The 20,523-nt window shown below is 38.0% G+C and overlaps 1 protein-coding gene across 4 annotated transcripts in view; it reads left to right on the top strand.

Annotated features, from left to right (window-relative positions):
* The window catches only part of LDLRAD4 (low density lipoprotein receptor class A domain containing 4), a 273,802-nt gene that overhangs the window by 59,567 nt on the left and 193,712 nt on the right, over positions 1 to 20,523 (top strand). The window contains exon 1 of one of the 4 annotated variants that reach the window (XM_030967039.1): positions 11,966 to 12,676. The exons of the other annotated variants lie outside the window; for them this stretch is intronic. The gene's annotated coding sequence lies outside the window, so the exon portion shown is untranslated. Of the gene's footprint in view, positions 1 to 11,965; positions 12,677 to 20,523 lie in introns of those variants that run through there. 4 annotated transcript variants of the gene reach the window in all.

Raw genomic sequence — 20,523 nt, 5'->3', positions numbered from 1 at the left:
TCTGTAACGTAGTAGTGAGTACATGGGAAATTTTGCTGCCCTTCTGGTGATTGAAGAAGCAAGGTTTTCTTCCCTTGGTATGCAATAAACCTTGTGAGATGCATTCTGCCTGGAGAGCATTATAGCTTAAATAAGGAATAACTGTGGAACTGTAATTAAATACAAATTGCAGTGCTAAAGCACACTCAACAAATTATCACTTGATAGAGTTTTCATGGTTCTGAGGAGGCTCTTTTAGATGAAGGCAAATTTGAATGCTCTTGCTTTAATTCTACACTTCTGCTATAAAAACTCACTCTGTTGCCAACTTTCTCGTTTTTATTTGTGCTTTAGATTTTCTAGCTTTTCAAAGGAAAGGGTTTGTGTTTTTTTCCCCCTTAACTCAAAACTCAGAGAAACTCTTGCTCATGTGTTTTACTGTTTGTTAAGTGAAGCTTTGGTCATCAGGGCATGACTCTGGCTTTATTAAACTGCAGCTGCTGGGCAGTTCTTGGGGGCTCACTGGGCTTGCATTCACTGGGGAAGTGTTCCAGGCTGTAATAGCAGCCTTTGCCATGCACTGACACTGTGTGACATTAACAGTATTTATACAAATGTGACACCAAGGAACAACCTTGGAAGATGAAGAACTTCAGCATAAGGTCTTTGTTCTAAACTTTCTAGTTATAATTTTGAGGATTAAGTTAAAGAGAGAGGGAGATACACTTAAAATGCAGGACTTTAAAAAAAGTTAATACAAGTTTTTGGTTTAGTTTCATTTACCTTTTTAGTTGCTGGCTTATAACCAGTCTTCTTGCTGAAACTGAAATAAGCACATTTAGTGCAAATTGAACTTCAAATTTCAAAGCACTTACAAAAAAGAATTCTGAATAATCAGCGTTTGAAGGTACATTAATATTTTATATTGAACTGTGTATTAATTACCAGAGAGATGTTTTCATTTTCCTTTTCTTTTGGAAAATTTAAGTATTTGTAAGAGATATGACAGACTGCTACCAAAGATCTTGTCCTCTGAAAAATTCTAGGAAACTGAGATCAGTCTGGCTGAGATTTTTTGGTGAAGGTGCAGCTGCTTGGCAGTTAATATGACCAAAGGAGATTGGTGGTGGTGGTGGGGTGGCTTTCATGTGTGCAGAGGGTTGTTTCTAGTGGTCCTTCTTCCTTTCCATCTTCTTGATGGAATGTGAAATACTAGGTTTGGATTTCATCTTAATACAGCTGAAGTTTGGTCTTGTTAATCATCAGGTCCAAAGTTTGTATCTGGTGGAATTCTCTGGAAAAATGGTGCATCTTTCAAAGCTGTTTATTTTTTCCCCTAAAATACCACTCTAATTTAAAGAATTAATGTCAAACTTGTAGAGCAAACATTATATAGAAGCACATTACAATATTACTATGTACTAGGGGAAATATATCACAAGAAATTTATATTCAAAGGGGAATTCTAAGAGAAAGAAATGTACAGATTTGATTATTATGGAGGGCAGGTAATGAGAATTGCTTGTCTCCAGCCAGAACTTAGGTGCATTAGATACTGAAGTACTAATGAAGAAAATAGACTGGATGATTATTTTTTTTCATTTCAAATGTTGACTCTTCTGTTTTCTCTTTTCTTATGTTGTGCTCAGGATTTATCCTGCTAGTGATTAAAAATATTCCAGTGTGGGCAGTAGAACTGTAATTTTGATAGCATATCTTGCAGTATTGCCTAGCAAAATTTTATTTCATTTATCATAGCTGTTTAAATGATGCTGAGTATATGTGTGTTTTCCTTCATCTTTTCTTGATTATTGTTCTCTGGTCTTCTTCAGTGCATTACTTGAAAGTTGTTTTAATATATTATAAATATTCTCATTAATGCATCCTTTTAATGACTCCAGGCCTAGATATATTTTTTTAGTAAATGTATTTTAGTTACAAGCATTTGTACCTATTTTTCCCTCTGTTTCTCTGTAGCTATCTGAAATGTCATATGATGTCTTTTAGCTCTTTCCTTTTCTGGGACTACAGAACACTTGTGGTTGTGTGCTTAGAGCCATTCCAACTATCAATTTTCTGGACAGCAATTATCCTAAATCCACTTCAAACTGCAATGAAGTTGCTCTCAGATTTGTCCAATTCAATATGAGAAATTCGTTTAAATTTTCTTAAATCCCTACTGGGCTTAGAAAAGGATGAACTGTATGGTGGCTGTTTGATTTTTCTGTTTTCATTTTAGTTAGTAGATTCCCCAAAATTTCTTCAAAATGTTTTCCAGTTCTGTTTTCCTGTTAGGTTGGTGATGTCCTGTTCTTAGGACATCTGCCTTGAGCTTTGGCTGGAGTTGCTGGATGAATAACTGCTGAACTGGGAACACTGCAGAGACAGCTTTTAGACAATATATATTTTTAAAATCCAGTCTCTTTCCCATTGATAAAATAATGATGAATTTGATTGGGAGAGTAATTAATTTTTATATTATTTAATTAAGCTTTTTCCTCTGTGCCCCAGTCTCCCCTCTCTCTGTTAAGGAGAGGGCCTGTAAAGTAAAATAGTAGTAGGGGTAACAGTACAATTACAAGTTTTTTGTATTTTTCTTTAGACTTCAGCACTTTGTCAAATATATGGTGCTTGAAGCTCATCAGGTGCAAACCTACAGCTGAAATATGAACTGGAATTTGAGTAGAAAATAGCATACCTTTCACTGAAGTGTCAGCCTGTTTATAGTGGGGGTTAACCTTAATTTAGAGCTGCTTTGGCCACTCAGTTTTCTATGCCCTGTTAGCAGTAGAAGAAAACCTGTGTGGAAAAGCTGAAGGAAAAAAGCTAATAATGTCCTGTGCCTGACCTCACAGAGAAACCTCTTCCTTCCCCCAAGCCAACCATGATCAAGTCCCATAAATTTTCTCCACATGTTCTAGCTGTGTTTAAGCAGACGATACAGAAGATTTGAAGCTGTAACAAGATACCTTTCGCCCTTGAAGAGTGGGACTGAATTTCAGCCTGTTCTTTTCTGAATGTTTTCTTTTTGCTCGACATTAGTATTGTATTTGTTTGACTTTTTTTTTTTCCTCCACAGGATATCTGCTAGTGAAGGGTAATGTTGTTGGATGTACATTTCAGCATTTAATTTTTTGGCTCAATGACTCATAGCTCCTTTTGTTGATGTTTTGGGGAGGGAGTAGATTAGTGTTAGTGTTTTGTGTATGAGATAAACTTCTTCATCACTTAGTGCTCAAGCCTAAAGACAAAGATGCAGAAAAAAGGAAAATGGAACATTAGCTTGCAATATTTATTTTGAAATTGATTTATGCAGATTTAAGTTGGTTTCTGTATGTAACATTAGCCAAAATTTTATAATATAAACATGATTCTCTGACTGCAGAATTGAGTGAAATGTATCATATGGTGATATGGGGATATAAATGCCTTTTAAGAAAAGTTAGATTTTATAATAGGAGGGTTGGTTATAAAGTGTTCAACTAAGTAGGTAAATTCTTGGTGCAAATCCTTTGGGAAGCATAGTTACACTTGGGATGCAGTCAGTTTGCCTCTGTTTCTAAGATGAAATTCTTCTCCCTTGTTTAGCATCTATTATTTAAGAAGAACCTTTTGGAATCCTAATAATGTGTATTCCTGAAAAAGTCAAATCAAGATCCACAAGAGTGTCTCAATATTGTAACTATTAAACCAAATTCCTTATCCTAATACTTTAAAGAATGTCTGTTGTCCTGCCTTTTCAAGCAGTGAGCTATGTTGTGTCTTCAAGTAAATCAAAGTGTGACAGTGAAGTCAAAACTAGTCTTTCCTCAGGAATGCCTTCAGTATGTGTCAGAAAGTGGTGAAGGCAGTCAGACTTTGGCAAAAGTGCTCAGATCCAAGGGTTTGTAGCCCAAGTTTCTCCTTATTTGCTATGTTTAATAAAAGAGGGAAGAGAAAGGACAATTTTTCGTTACTAAAATTTGAAAGTTATATTTTGAAGCAGCTTGAAATGTTTTCAATAATAATGAGCTAGGTCTGAGTCTAGTTTTACACCTGAAGCCCTTGTGCTACAAACAAAACTAGTTTGGGGTAACTGTAGATTGCTGTTTGTGATTTGAGCAATGTGGGGAATTTTCACATTGCGGGAATCCCCTGCTCAGGTGACCAGGATTCAGTGGCCACCAGAGACACTGAGTGCAAAACTGGTTGTGGATTAAGGAGGAGAAATCTCTTGGAGACTGCTCTGTCATCTTCCTGTGTGACCTCAGATCATTTCCTCAGTTCTTTCTTTTGCTGAGTTGCGTCTGTGTGCAAAGGCTTATGTTACTCTTTGGACCTGATTCCCTCTCTTTGTGTACCTGTGCTGACTGATTTCACCAGGGTTACTTCTGGTCAGTACAGATGTAAGGTGAGAAGCAAGGTTTCTGTTTACATTTGATTTCTTTTTAAATTTCAGCATTCAGCTTGTATGTAGAATATAGACCATACTTTCTTAACATGCAAGGTAAGAAGGAAAAGTTAAGATGATGAACGTTTCAGGATATAAGACTATGAGCAGGTCAAAGATGAATGTACTAACAGGTGAGGTGCTCTGGAAATTAGTCTCTTCCCTATACAGTGCTAGGTTTTACATACTTATGAATTTTGGATATGCAGAGGATGCTCCTGGATGTCAGTGAGAATGCCACTGATATTGTCTCCACACTTCAACTCGGTCCTACAAGGAAAGGCCATTGCAGTCTGCAGTGTTCCTCCTCTGGATATGCTAATGCACTGTGAAAGTGCACATCATGCCTGGATGGGCCCTGCTGATAAAATACTGCCTGGAGATCTCACAAAGTGCTAATGTGTCAAAGCGCCTGCAAGCAGAGGGTGAATAATACTGCTCTGGAAAGGTCACGTCTGCTGGAGTTAGCTGCTGGTCCTTCTCGTGGGGCTGGACTCCACCCCAAAAAGTTCTGTTGTTCTTTGCAATCTCAAAATCCACAGTTTAATGGATAGGATCAGTAGGGCTGGTAAAGTGTCTTAAATTAGGCAGTGGGAAAGAAAAGCAAACTCTGAAAGCTTTAAAGCCTTACTCTAGCCTTACAAAACCAAACTGGCTCTTTGAGTTAGGGTGGTTGTCTGATTTCAACTCTTGCCTGCTGCAGTGTTCCCCAAAGTGTGTTACCTGTTCTGGAATTGCCTTATTCTCATTTCTAGGTTTTCTGTGTTTCTTTACCTTCTAATGAGAAAACCTCTTCCACTTCTTGCAATGGTTCCTGGTAGTTACCTAGGACCATTTGCCAAGCAAAGTTAGTAGTTACTCTCACTAGTTACTCTCATTTGATGAACACATTAAAAAGAAAACCAAAAGAAATCAAGAAATCTACCTTATAACTTTTTTTGAAGTTACATTTTACAGTAGCTTTTGACTCTCCCCTTTTACTTAAAGCTTTATGCCTATTTTCCTCTAAGGCTTTTAATATTTAATATCATTCATAAAATATTGTGGGCACGGTATACAATTTGTGTATGTAGCATTAAATAATAAAATAGGTGCAACTAAAGTTCATAATTTCAGTTATGCTCTTGCAATTTTATTTGGGTCCTGGTTATTCTTAAACACTTTCCATAAAACATGTACATGTAAAGCTTACACGTGTTAATATCTGTAAAAAAGAAGAAAATCTTCAAACAGCTTTGAGACATAATGCAATATATCAGACTTGCCAACTATTTCTAGTGTCTTGCAGGACATTTGTGTTCATAGATAAGCTCTCATCCTGGACTACTTTATTTACAAAAGCATGTGTCCATCATGCAGACTGTGTCATTTCAGACCTAAATCTCTGAGTTCTAGATGATCTGGCATTTTTCTATTGTGAGGAAGAGATGTTTCCTAATTAGCGAGGAAAAAGTTTATCGCTTCACTCTGGCTATGGGACTATAGTCTGAAGCAGAACTCTGCAAAGAGGAAATGCTCTTCCTCCTTTTGTTTCCTATTTTGTTTGTCCATGAATAACTGTTCCTTCACCCCACTTGGTTAGCTCAGAAGTTCTGGTTCACCAGAATGGTCTGTTCTCCTAGTGTTTGCTTGAAGAGGAAAAGCATTCTGAGTCTGCTTTTAGGAGTATATTTAAGTAATGTTCGTTCTTCTGTTCAGCCAGTGATTTCATTGCTGGGCATTTAAAGGATAGATGAGAGCTCATCTTTCAAGCAAATCCTTCACTGATTGTTTTTATGCACTACGGTTGTTGCTTATTTAAGTTAGGCAAGCCACTGCCCAACATCACAGTGTTTTGTTTGGCTTTGATTTTTCCATTCCTGATGTCTGTTGAAGACTGGTATGTTGGGTAATTCCAAGTTTGGTATTTCACCTTTATATTTTCTTGTCTGTTTCTCTTTGAGGCTCTGGTTGAGGTCACTGCTGCTGCTCCACTGATGAAATTAGCTTTGTTCTCAAACACTCACAAAGTAGGTACCGGATGATTTATGTACCGTGCAATCGGCAAGGTGCCTGGCTTCCTACAGGACAGTCCTTCTTTGTGTATGTAAAGTGTAAGGATCTCCTCCATAGAAGAGAATTGTTAAGGTTGAGAAACACCTCTAAGATCATCTAGTCCAACCATTAACTCAGCACTGACAAGTCCACGGCTAAACCATATCCTTGAGCACCACATCTACATAGTTTTTGAATTCTTCCTGAGATGGTGATTCAGCCACTTCCCTGGGCAGCCTGTTCCAGTGCCTGACCACCCTTTTAGCGAAGAAATTTTTCCTAATATCAAATCTAAACCTCCTCTGGTGCAACTGCTTAAACTTGCAGCACCTTGCAGACCTGTTAGGTCTGTGCTACACAAGGTCATTCTTACGATATTTGTCTAGCTTCAGCTGCCAAATGCTGTTTCCAACACGCTTGGGTGCTTGTTAGCATTTGTGCTCTGTCTTTGAAGTGTTCTGTTATTAGAAAAATTAGTGGAAGAGCCACCAGCATCTCTGGTGCTCTTATTTTCCACTGCTCTGAAACATCTGTTCTCTGGCATTTATGAGGTGCAATGCTGGGTCATGGATGCCTTGGGCCTCATCCAGCCTCAACAGTTTTGAAGGGTTGAGACTATGAGGGCAAGGGAGAGGCTTGGTTTTGTCAACTTTTAACATTTTCTTTTGTCTAAGAACACAATTTAAAAATCAAGTAGAACCAAACCCCCTCTTTCTCCTAGGACTTGATGTCTCATTGAGTGCACTGGGGCATAAAGACAGATAATTCACATTGCTTGTTGCTTGGTACACCAAGAATGGTGTATCATACATGACAATGTTTGACCATAGCTTTTAATCCCATGACAATTTGTTAAACATGGCATTTTAAAATGTTTACAAATTTAGAACAGCAGCAAAATAAAAGCTGACATTGGTTTATAGTAAAAATAAATAAAGTATCTTCCTAACAGTATCCCATGTGGCTAGATATAATTTTTTCCCCTAAATTCTTGTTATATGTTTTGTTGGAAAACTCAATAAACTGTGCCACTTTGTTTCACTTGCTCAGTGTTTGAAGGATACTGTCTAATGGGAATAAATTTGATTTAAAACCCAGAACTTTACAAATGTAGTACAGACTAGATAACAGGAGAAAGATCCTGAAAATAATTTGAATCTACAGAAGTAAGTTGCAAATAAAATCTAAGATAGTGTGGGTACATACAAGATGCACGTTACCATGATGGGTGTACACTTAACTAGGTGGCAAGTCCAGAAAAGAATATTTGGGTGTACTGAAAGTAAGACATTTCTACCTAGCATAGGCCATTTGGTCAGGTTGAACGTGGTCCAGGAGAACTTTACTCCCTGAAGTAATTGACTGATCCAGGCTCTTAATTGGCCTCCCATACAATCAAGCTAAGCTATTTGATTCCTTACCTAGATGTGGGTTGGTTTTTTTCCCCTTGTGTTTCAGCAGCTTCCTCTTTTCATTCACGTGTTTTTGTATTTCAGATTATGTGTACACCTGGTAAATTATCTTCTCTCTTGTCTAAGCATTAGGATGGGGGCTTGCATTAGGGGAAATACAATATTTCTCTATTTGCCTTTGTTAAACAAAAGCCAACCTCAGTATTAACTTTTCCAGACATTTTCCTGACTTAGCCACAAAAAACATCTTCAGTAATTTTCTTGTAGCAGTGCAGGCTGGGCAGCTGGATTGGCAGGAGGTCAGACAATAATGTGCCACTTTATATTCAGGTTTATAGTCATGCACAAGTAACACAGGAATGATTTTTTAATGAACGGGCAAGCAATTGACAGTTCCAATTGAGACCTTGTTGTATTCATACCTTATTCATTATCAGCTATACATCTTTTAAAGGAAACACCATGCTAATTGATAGCCACCTTTTGTTTATAATGATTAATAATATAAAATTAATTGTCTGCAGTGGGTATAGAAAGAGATTATCTATGTTAATCAATTATAAATGAAACCTTAATATTTGGTGAGTCTAAAGTGATCTTTGGAAATAATTTCTTAAAAGGAACATCTTTTTGAGTAATTATTTTTTCCTAAACATTACTCTTGGGAATTGACTGATGCTAAAGATATTGAGCATTTTTACCTTCTCTTTACTGGTGTTTGCACTGCCTCTTTTTTTTTTTTTTTCCACTTTTTCTCACTTAGCTAAGTGGTAGACTTCTCCTGTTTTTTTTGGTTGGAAAGTCGGGTTTAGTTTGGGGGTGGTAGTGGAAAGAAAAATAGGATTAAATAATAATTTTGAAGAAGTATTTTTTCTAGACAGAACATTATTTTGTCTCATAGATTAAGCTGCCACACTTACTTTTCCCATGCTTTTTCTTCCGGGAGGGCTCTGCTCGAGGCCCCAGTGACCTCCTTGGCCACCCTTCACACGTAGAGGTTTAAATGTGTCCTGCTTATAGAAGGTTGTATTTGTCCCCTCACAGTTTTTTCCAAGCTTCCTTGCTTTCCTCAGTGTTGGGAAAATTCTGGTAACATGTAGGGAGTAGCAGGTGAGGATTTATGAAGTGTGTCCCTCAGAAGTAGCAGGAGGAGTTTGATGATGCTGCATAACCCAGAAAGGAAATTTCCTGGATTATGGAGGAATGGATTCTTTCAATTGAAAGGAGTGCACAACTCAGCAGTGAGCACTAAGGACTAGATTTTTTAATCAAAGAAATTAGAAAAAAAAAAAAAAAAGGACTTTTTTGGACAGGTGTCACTTGTGTCTCAGGCACAATGTGTTTCCATGTCACAATGTCTTCCCTTCTGGGCCTGTGATGGAGAAGTGAGTGGACATGCATCTGCCTGCTGTTTACAAGATCCACATTGTGAGTAAGGAAGGGCAAGGAGAAAAACATGCCCCTTTTTGTCAATTTTTGGTGCTTTTTTGGTGCTACTTGATTTAGGAATCTCTTTAATGATGATACACTAATATGTTAAAGAGGAATGTCCTCCTATCTCCTTTGAATGGAAGGTTTATTGTACTTGATTTGTTTGCTGCAGTTGTAAGCTCTCTGGAGTAATGACCTTTCTTATGTAGTTTGTAAACTGCTGTGTTTACTCTTGATGTCCTGCAAATTGCTGTAAAAAATAATACAGGGAGTAATGTAGCAGCACTTACCTCTTATTCTTTGTCTACATCCAATGTAATAAAATTATACAATTATGATTGAAGAAGATATGGACGTAATGTAGTCTAAATGCTGTTGTTTCCAAGGAATTAGAAGGCATTTACCAACCTTTAAAGTAAAATACCTTTTTTTTTTAATTCAGTGAAGATGGATATGTAAAGTTTGGTTTGAAAAATTCTGCTTTTATGTAGCTATTAACCTAATTTTGAGGATGTTTTAAAATATTTAGTTAACATATCTACAGAGTCCAGTAATGTTTCAGCATGTACTCTTTAAAAGCTCTGTCATAGGTAGTTTGCTTCAGGTATTTATGAACATAAGAGCCAAAATAAGATTGATTGCAGTTACATAAAAAAATAAGTATCTTAAAATCTGACCAGAGTTTTGTCATTTTTTTTTAAATTATGAAAATAATGTTTTTTTTCCCATTTCAAACCTTAGCTATTGGTTTTTGCAGTGTTTTTGGTAGTATTTAGTGTTTTTTAAGACTTCAAATTGCAGAATCGGTGCATTATATAATAAATTTAATCCAGAGAAAAACTGGGAAATGGTTCTGAGGCATCCTGATTATTTTATTAAATGCCATGATTTTGGGAATTGCAACCTGTGCCTTTTAAAAGAGGGAGTTTTGTGACACACGGGGTACCATGCATTGAACAGAGACTGATATCGAATGCTGCTGTTCTGCAGTGACGAATCCCCTTATGAATGGCTGTGGAAAGTTTAAAGGTTATTATCTCGTGTTTGTTTACTTTGTAAAGATAAGATTTCAGAGAAAATCGAAGGGTACTGTCTGAAATTCCCAGTCACTGCAGTTCCATGGAGAGCATCGATCCCTTCCTAGAGGTTGCTGGGTACTCATTGTCTCCCTGTTCATTATAGGCTGCTGCTGAAATCTCCAATATTTCAGGTTTGCGATTCTTTTATTGTTTTTTTGGCAGTTTGTCAAAATTAAATGGCTTAACCAAATCAATATACTGTCTTTCTTGCTTGGTAACGTCTGCATTTCACATGTCAAGGTATTTTGCATTTTGAATGCAGTCACAATGGAATGAGCCACAATAGTTGCAAAAAGAGCCTTTTGGCCCTCCAAAGCCCTCTGACTGTAAGGAAACTTTCTGGAAAATAAACTTTGCTCAGTTATGCAATCACAGCTTCCACTAAGATCAGTGGTAATTGCACACATGTGCCCATGGGTAGGAGTGAGTCAGTAAATAATAGATGCAGCAAGGTCAGAGATAGAGTATAAGCTACAATGCTAATAAATTTTACTTAATTTAGAAAAAGTGTTTGTGTATTTGTGTTTATTGGTGAGACAATTAATTGCATAGTAAGAAATAATAAAAAAACCCCTTCCTCTGTTGTGATGGCCTCTCTTTCCATGGGGTGACTAAGCTTTTCTCACCAATTTAAGTTGTGGTGATGTGTGGATACATGTTTATCATTAGCTAAAATAACACAGCTGTTAAGACAAGGTTTATTGCCATACTTTTTCTACATGCTAAGCACATTCTGTGTACATGTCAAACAAAATGCCAATTTAATCGGCCCCCTCAGAGTTTCCGAAGGAGTGATGATGAAAGTTTGGCAAGTCTATTTGCACCGTTCTGTACAAAATCTGCACGGCCATTATCTCCAGACACTTGCAATATGAAAAATGCCAATGGTGTTTTTACATACTTAAGAGACTAATAAGCTACAGATGTCAAAACTGTAAAGTTGAATTATCTTGAGCATGTATGAATACAGCAACACAGTTTTTTTTTTTAAATTCGTGTGGAGCTATTTTTAAGCTGTGTTTTAGTACCCAGGGCTGTTTGTACCATTTCTGAGTGACCACTGATTCAGTGAAATTATTGCCTGAATTGAGAACCCATGCTATAAGGAAAAATGAAAATTCCTTATTAAAAGTAGGAGTAATTAATTTGCTCTTAATTTGTTTGGAGCAAGAATGTAGAGGGAAGTAAACAAAAGGAAAATGGCCTGGTTTAGACAATTGTCTCTACATCATTGCCTGACACCCCAATAATAAACACAGCAGGTTGGTACATTTAAGTTGCCAGACATATCATACAGTGGTGAAAAGCTGTCTGTCTGTCTGTCTGTCACAGAATAGATGAAGTCCAGTGCAAATGGTCAGGATGTTCCTCTACTTCAGTTTCAGCAGTCAGTTTACTTTTTGCTTCATTTAACTTTCCACCCTCTGCAACCACACTGGTATAGGAACTATAGCTTTTCACAAAATAAAACTTTATTCTTTCCAGGCAACATCTGAAGTATTTAATAATATACTTTATAATTTTCATTTTTACTTCACATGAGATGACAGTTTGAAGTGCTCAGGCTGAGGGAAAGGGAAATTCAGGCTAACATTTTTCACAGAGTCTATTTTGGGCATCAGCTCTGGGTGCCAAGCTTCAGAGGGAGGCTTTGACTTAAAGAGAAATCCTGTGCTCTTACCTTGTACTCACTCAGGTTTGAACTACAGGATTCAGTACCTCTGTCAGGCTTTAAACCTTTCAGATCGAGTACCCCAATTTAGTATCTCTTTTTAATAAGCTGACTTATGTGGGCTGCCAGAGGTCAAATGAACCCACCCAGAATCAGGCAAGAAAAAGACTTGTCTGAATGCCCAGTTTTGTGCTTAACTTTCAAGACTGTCTTCTTGAGCCTCTCAGAAAATCTCTTCTTTAATGACAAGCCAGGAATTCTTTTAACCAGACCTGAACTAAACGTTTATGTCCCCCTTTTTAATGCTTTCCAGACTAACAGTAATCTTTAAATGCTGTTTTTCATGCATGGGTTTCTTAAATTTACCGCCTTTTTTTTTTGGTCTTGTTTATTCAACCCAAGTTAGTATTTGAAAAATAAGGAGGTAAAATGCAGAGTACTTACAAAACATGGATAATTTTGTAGCCATGATTACATTTTAATGCCAATGTGTTTCTAATCAATTAAGTGTTTCCATCACAAATGAGGAATAACTCAATCAGGATGACTGAGTTCACAGGACAACTGATGGACTTCCATGATCCGCCCACAAAGTGGATGATACTTTCATGAAGCTGAATGCAAATGTTTCCATTACAAGGTAATGAACAGCAGTGACTGATCAGCATGCTTAATTTTTACATTTTTTCTTTGTTAATCCCTCATCAGATAATTGCTCAAGGAATTTGCAATGCCAGCAAAATGCAGCTATGTATTCTCAGGGGAAAGGTAGCTTATTGATATTTCAAATGTCAGTCCTCCAAGTGTATGAAACTAGTTTCCTCTGCATACAGCAATTTCCATCCTGGAAATTATTGATGTCAACATACCTAAGCACAGCAGCCAAGTGATGCTAAACCTTTTCCCAGTTTTGTTCTCCCATCCCTGCCCTAAATGTTACCAGGATTTCTGTGCTTATTGTAAAGATTTTCTGTGAAAACGAAGTAATACAACTTAGGCACAATTGGAAACAGGTTCATTTGTTTTCAATTGCTAGATGCTTTTCCATTCACATGTGACTCAATTCTTTGCTCCGGACAAGTTATATATGAAAATTAGTTGGACGGGGGTGGATATTAAAACAAACAAACAGACCAGGAAAACCCAACCAAACAAACATAAAGAAACAAAAAATTAATTTCAAATTACTGGATTTAGCAGAGTCGAGTGACAGTGTCCTGGTGTCCCGTTAAGACCACAGCATGAAACAAAACCTCTGTTTAAGCAGCTGCAGGAAACTTTCACTTCCCTGTAGTCAGTTTTAGTTTTGAAATCTTTGTACTTGTTTGCTGGCAGCTTTTTTTGTTGTTGTAGTAATGATAAGGAGACATGACCTGAGAACTGGGGACATTACTAGCAAAGAAATAGCAAGATTAGAAGAAAGAAACATTTTTTGTACTTTAACTAATGAGGATGTGACCATGTCTTTTGTTGTAAGCTTGAATTCTGACAGCAGGCAACAGTCAAGTACAGTTTTATTATTGTAGTCTGAAAATGTGAAATGTGGGTGCTTTTAGTTACCTGGCAGTGTTGTGTTTTGATGAAGCCAGTTGTTTGCTCTTGCTGTTTGCTGCAGGAATAGGGAACTGACGTTTTAGCAGGGAGAAAAATAACAGGAGGGAATAGGGAAAATTATTCTAGGTATTGCTGTATGTAGTAGCAGAGTGTTTGAGGTCAGTATTATTCAAGCAGTTGGCTGGTTAGATGCTGGCTGTGATGATTTTCTGCTCACAAACAACTTCTCTAAAAACCCTTTAATCACATGACCCCTAGGTATCCACAAGTTTTTTATGTAGAAATGTTCACTGAGATGAATGCTTTATGACTGCTTTAAAAATACCTTTCACAGCCAAGAAATATCATGCCTTCAGGCTCATGGAGTGACTTTGGGGTTGTCCTGTGCAGGGCCAGGAGCTGGACTGGATGATCCTTTTGGATCTCTTCCAGCTCAGGGTATTTTCTGATGCTGTGATTCTGTAGTCATATTTGCTAGTGGATGTCATGATATGCACATGTTTCTATGCCACTTGTACATTGATACAAGGTGTTGATTCCTTGATACAAGGAATACAAGTGATTTTCCTTTTTTGCCAATAGTAGTTCTGTGAAGTTGCAGGCAGCCAGTTCTATGTTGCCACAAAACACATTCCTCCAAAAAAGACTTAGAGAAAGGTCTTAATCTTGTCTGGGGAGGGAACGAAGATCTCTTCTACAGAACATGGTGATTCATCTTGCTGTGCTCAGTGAGGCCAGCCAACTAGGAAGTTGCTGAGCTGCTGAAACGTCTCTGCATAAGCTTTCAGCTCCAAAAAACACTTCTCTGCTCCTTGATTGGGGTATTGTTGTTCTTAGTCATCAGAGTCCAGGATCTCACCACGCACCTCTGCCATGTGTGTAAGAACACAGCTTTGTGCTGGGGAAGATCTAGATGAAACACAGGTTTTGTTGAAGTGTTGGGAAGCTGTTAGTCATCCTTACCACCACTGACTGCAAAGCATCATAAAATAGTATCCATTTCTTTTGAAAACTCTCTCCCTTGCTTATACATTTCCCCTGTTGACTTACAGTGAAAAGCAGCTGTTGAAGACTTGAAAGATTTTGGTCCTCTGGTAGCCTGGTGTCAGTTCAAGGAGGAGACAGTCTTTTCAGCAGGTGAAAGAGGCAGCTTATGGGGATTCTCTGCTAGGCAATTTCTGCCAGGGGCACTGGAGGTTTCCTTCTTGCATATAGCATAGGTGAAGAAAGTTGAAGAATAAGTGGATTTGTGCATGTGCATTTAGAGATGATCTATCAGAAACATAAGGTTAAAAAAAAAAAAGGTTTCTAGGAAGTCCATGGGATCTTTCTATGGGTCAGTGTACAATGACTGTGTAAGCCCCAGGATTTTCATTTCAACACCAGGCAGCATCTTAATAACACCTTGCAACCTTGCATCTCCTGGCCCAGCCCCAGCTGTGGTGTTTTGTGTCCTGAATTGTGTCACTAGTTAAGAGGTACATCAACCCTTAGTGACAGTGATAGGTGCAGTGTACCAGTAGATGGTCTCTGTTTCTTCAGGAGATACAACTCTATCAGCTTCCTTGGGCAGACCAGAGATAGAGTGGCTAACATAATGTCTAAGTTTGATCCTGGATCCTCAAAACAGTTGGTTTTGTGACACAAACTTCATCTGAAGGGAATGCCTTTGCAGAGTTGATGGGAATAAGAGCCATTCTGCTTCTTCCTGTGTCCTCTCATGCAACTTAAAGCACCTCATGTGATTTAGAGAAACTCAAATATGAGGCAAATCATTACTGGGCATGTGAAGATGTTGAACCAAGATTTTGTGATAAAGAAGTCTCAGGTGTCTCAATCCTCCTTAGTTTCTAATAAGTGCAGTTGTTACTGAGCACAGCTGAGTCAAGACAGCCTGTGGCTCAGTGTCGTAGACATCCTTTTCACTAAAATCCTTTCTTTAGTATTTTTCCTTCTGGGAAACTGAGGCCCCAGAAACAAGATGTAAACAATAGATTGTCTGCTGCTGTGGAATGCAACAGGTGGGTCTGTGATTGGTCTCCTGGGGAAGTTTTGGTTCAGTGACCAGTCACAGCAGAGCTGGCTTGCGGAGTCTGTCAAGGCCAGCTTGTGTGTTATCATTCTTTACTTTCTATTCTTAGGTAGCTAGCAGCTTCTGGAAACTCTCCTTTTCTTTTTCTTTTTAGTATAGTTATAATAGATGTATATATCATAACTTAATAAATCAAGCCTTCTGATCATGGAGCCCATCTCGTCTCTTCCTTCACCCCGAAAACCTTGTGGCCAACCGGCGACAGCTCAGAGCTTGGTGCTGGTCTTTCATGGGCCTGCCAGGAAGGGAGGATATGGGGATTATGGTGCCTGGTAGGAGTTTTAGGGAATTGTCATGTCAGACACTCCTCAGTGAGAGAAGAAGCAAGAACCCTTCTTGGGATTTGTGATCTCCATAGGTCAGTTCTGAAAAGAGTGCTGCAAGCTGTCTTCTATTTTTGGTCATTCCCTGAATTAGTGAGAAAATCATTGGCCCTTGGACTTTACCTAGTAACAGTGAATGCCTGAAGGTTTATATTTGACGTCTAAAAGCTCAAGAAGGGAACTTTGTCAGGATTTGTGTTCTGCGTCAGGTTTCTGTTATTTCAGTAGTGACCCCAAGAAGACATCATTTTATAAGCAGAGAAGCGGGCACCTGCTCTACATTTGTTCCTTCTTTTCATCTGTCTTCCAAAGCTCTTCTAATGTTGTTACAGTTATCTATCTTCTGTGTTGCTTGCCAGAAAGGTTGTGATTCTGAGCTTTTCAGGAGACAAAAGAATAGCAAAAAATCTTCCGTGGCTAGCAAGGTAATGTTTGTTGTGGTTTTTGATTGAATTACTTCTACTGCAGAGCATCTTACAGACTCAGGCATTTGGATAATTTTGACTTTTCTCCTGAGCTCTCCAACCATTTTTATATTCTGCTGGAGCATCAGAGAGTCAGATGGGCCAAGACCGTGCCCTCCTAGGGTCTGTTTTAGCTGCAATTTATGAAACAGAAATGTATTTTTTGTTTTCTTCCTCATCCCAACTCTTTCAATAGCTTTACTAGTAGAAAGAAAAAAAGTAGTAACATGTTCAGGGGATTCAGTGCTTATAGTTTTCTTTGCAAAATGTTTATTGAAAGTATCAAAGATGCAAACAATTATCTTTGGCATTGTAAGTGTATCTTTGAAATTTAACTTCAAGAGTGTCAAGACTGGATAAAGCATTGCTTTGTAATCCATTATCCAGTTGAAAATCTAGTAGCACTTATCTGTGTGGAAAGTGGAAAGTCTCTTCTGAATTTATGGTGGCTAGTAAAAAGTGATGCAAATCACTGTGATGTTCTCGAAAAGTCCTGAGACTTCAGTTCATCCGTAGTTCTCTCCGATTTACCTTAGCCCTGGGAATTTAGTGAGTGTTAGATGGGGGTTTAATGCCATCTGAAGGATTTGGAAAAATTACCTGTGGGAAGGTGCTTGAGGTTCTGGGATAGAGCCTGGATTGTTCTGTGCTTGACAGAGTAGATGCTCTGCAAGTGACTGCTCTGTTTTCTGACAGTAGTTTTTTGAGCAGATATAAAGTGAGTGAATACAGTGCATGACAGAATCCCTGAACTGATTCTGACTCTAAGCTTCTAAAAAATACTATTTGATACAGCAAAGATGGTCTTGTAGATAAATTGTCTCAATAAAAAAGGGCAAGATAAAATAAGTAAAGTATTACTTTTAATGAGATGATCTGCAGCAGTGTCTTTAGTTGAGTATGTGCGTGAGCCTGCATTTCAGATTGAAGAAGTAATGAAGCTGAAGGTAGTGTAGGCTTGTCCACTGGGTTTTGGATGGCAGATATGTCTGAAAAGTGTGAAGTTCTGTGATGCCAGGATTATTTTAAAGAAAAAATAAATTGTCCTGCAACTGACCTCTTGTGCAGTCATCAGTTTGTCACTGATCAAGAGTGCCAGCCAGCCATGTGGGAAGTGTTTCTGAAGGGTTTTGGGGTTTGAAAACTTAAAGTTATGGGTGTTATCTTTCAGAGATCTTTTAGTTTAAAATTAAAATTGGGACCATATACAATGGCAGAGTGAGAACAGTGGTGTAGTATTATTTTATGTTAGCATATGAAAATGAATATGAGACTGGAAATCTCATTATTCCAGTAGTTTCTGAATGTTGGAAGTTCAGTGTCAGTCAGGGAGAGAAGAAAGAGAATAATGTGGGTGCTACAGCTCTCCATTTTCATCTTGTATAAGAACAACACCCATGAAAAAAATCTAAATTTCTGGAAAAGAATGTTTATTACAGAGATTCTCTAGCAGCTGAACAAAGCAAAGACCTATATATAAGATTAATTGAACTAGTGTATTTGTGTTTATCCAAAATGGTCAGGATGAGGTTAGACCTAACTGAACTTTCTAGAGCTCCTTCCCTTGTATCAGGGAATTCACCCTGTTCCAGACCTGGCTTTTAGTTGCATGTATCTTTACTTTGATAGCTGTGACTTCCATTAACTACAGTGACCCTGGATAATACCTGGATAAGTTAACTCTTTATAATTATTTGGCTAGTAACACTATTTTTTTTTTTCAGAAAACAGTGGTCATTACATAAATGAATCACCGTACCACAAATGGCAGAGCTCAAAAGCTTTTCAAACATTAGACCTTACATAGTGAAAAAGGAAAAAGCCTGGTTCAGAACCTAAAGAGGGAGAGCAGTACCAAAACAGTGATAAGTGAAACAAAAAATTAGGAAAGACAGGTTGGAAGATAAGCGTAGGAAAGGCAGATGAATCACTGAGTTGCTGAGAATGACAGACTCTGTGTCATAGCAAATGCCTGCTCCATGAACAAAAGAATTAACAAGGTAGTAAATGTTGTAAACACATCTTATATAAGACTTAGTGTTTTCATATTAAAGAAAGGATTATTATGATTGCTGTAATGACGTTTTCATGAAGAAGAAAGGGCTTTTTGAATAAAAATTTTGTCCAGTGCTTTAGTGCCGCAAGAAGAGACTTGATTGAAAAAATGCATTTAATTTTGGAGGAAGAATTTGAGTCATCCTTTGAAAAAATTACTATGGTGATAGCAAATTAAGCATACAGAGTATTTGGGTTATTTATAAAGTTGAAGAGGCAGGTCACTCCAAACTGTAGAGAACAATAAAGATTAAACTGCTATAATATTAATTTTCCAAGTGTAAGCACTGTAGTGCGTGATAAGAAGAAGCTGCATGATCAGATTAAGCTACATAAACCTCTACAATAACTAGTGGAACCAGTAGGAAAGGCTACTGTTTACTCTTAGAGCATTTTCATTAAAATATATTAAAATCCTGGTTGTTTCCAGGTGGATGAATCTGTCTTGCATTAGCAGAGACACTTGTCGCAGTTTACCAAATTCTGTGTAAGCAGAAATAAACAAACCCAATCAGTCAAGATCACTGCATCACAAAATATGCTTTATTTTGGCAAGTCTACTTCGTTTTAATTGCATATGGTCTCAAACTTGAACCCTAGGTCTAAAAAGCTTAGGAGAAATTTGAATTGGAGTTTAGACTTCACAGATTTTATTTTCTTAGTTAGAAAATGCTTCCAGACTTCGGCCTGCACCACATATTTATTCATGAGAAACAAGCCTTTTATATTAGGTGTTATATAAACACGTGTCAAAGACCCAGCATTATTTTTTATTGAGCTGCAAATAACATGTGCAGTTGGGAGTCAGTGTTTTTATTTACTGATTGCTGCTGGCATGCTGGTCCCCAGGCTGAATAGGCAAGAGGGGGTCTGCACTGAGGGGAGCACACAAGCTTCCAACAAAGGGGAATATGGCTGGAAAATATTCTTCTACTTTCTTCCCCTTTCTTTTCTTCTCAGCCTTCCTGACTGAAAGAGGTTGTCTATGAGGAGCTTTCTTTAACAAGTAATTCCTTTAGGGTAAGTATCCTTGTTTGGTGGCATGGCAAGGGAACTCAGGGTCTGAAGGAACCTATGGCCCTTGACAGTGCTGGGAGGAGTTCACCACCTGTCTGCAAGGGCATTTGACAGCCAGGGCATCCTTCCTGAGGTACTTGCTGCTATAAAGCCCTTCCAGTCTTTGGTTCCTGGTGGGAATGCAGGGCTCGTTGACCTTTCATTTCAGTGGAGTTCCTGTTTCATACTCTAAGCATCTGGAACTCTGCCATAGGCTTGAAAGGGAATGATTGCCTTCATAAGCAGATTTTGCAAGTAGGTCGTAGCCAGCATTGTAGACATTTTTCCTCAAAGAACAAGTAAAAAGTGCTAAAGCTGCCCCTGGAATTTGAAAAAGAAACTTTGAATCTGACATAGAATTTCCTTGTGGAATATGGCTTAAAAATCCTCAGAATTTGAGCCTAATTTGTAGCAAACCCAGGAATTTCTTAGGAGAGAGAGTTGTTGGCACTTATGACTCCAGCTCTCAAAGTGCTTACTGTTTACCATTTTCCCCTACTTATTTCAGGCTTTTTTTCCCCCAGTCTGGAGCAGATCAGTGGAATTTATGCTGCTATAGTGCTTTCTGTACTAACTCTGGGAAGCTAAACTTCTCTGTCTTAGCATAATGTTGATGGCATTGATAAGAAGCATAAATGAGGAAGCAGATTAGAGTTTTACAACATCAGGTTATAGAAATCACAGTGTAAACATGTAATACACTGGATTAATTGAGTGGTTTTCCAGTGTGATGGATTTTTTTGTGCTGATTACATTAACTTGTCCTCCAAATGTAGATGGGATACCAATACAGGGCACTACCTACCCTGTCTTGGTAGTTTTATGGTTTTACATGGTCAGTTGCTTCTTAACTTTTAACTCAGGAGGCAGTAGTTTGTAATGTTACTCCTTCAAAGGCTGTCTCTGATCACTTTTTCTGAGAGCATTTGGCACTGTTTTTCAC

This window comes from Camarhynchus parvulus, chromosome 2, assembly GCF_901933205.1.
Source record: "Camarhynchus parvulus chromosome 2, STF_HiC, whole genome shotgun sequence".
Classification (NCBI taxonomy): Eukaryota; Metazoa; Chordata; class Aves; order Passeriformes; family Thraupidae; genus Camarhynchus; species Camarhynchus parvulus.
The sequence above is the reverse complement of the archived record's forward strand: the minus strand, read 5'-3'. Positions and strand labels throughout refer to the sequence as shown.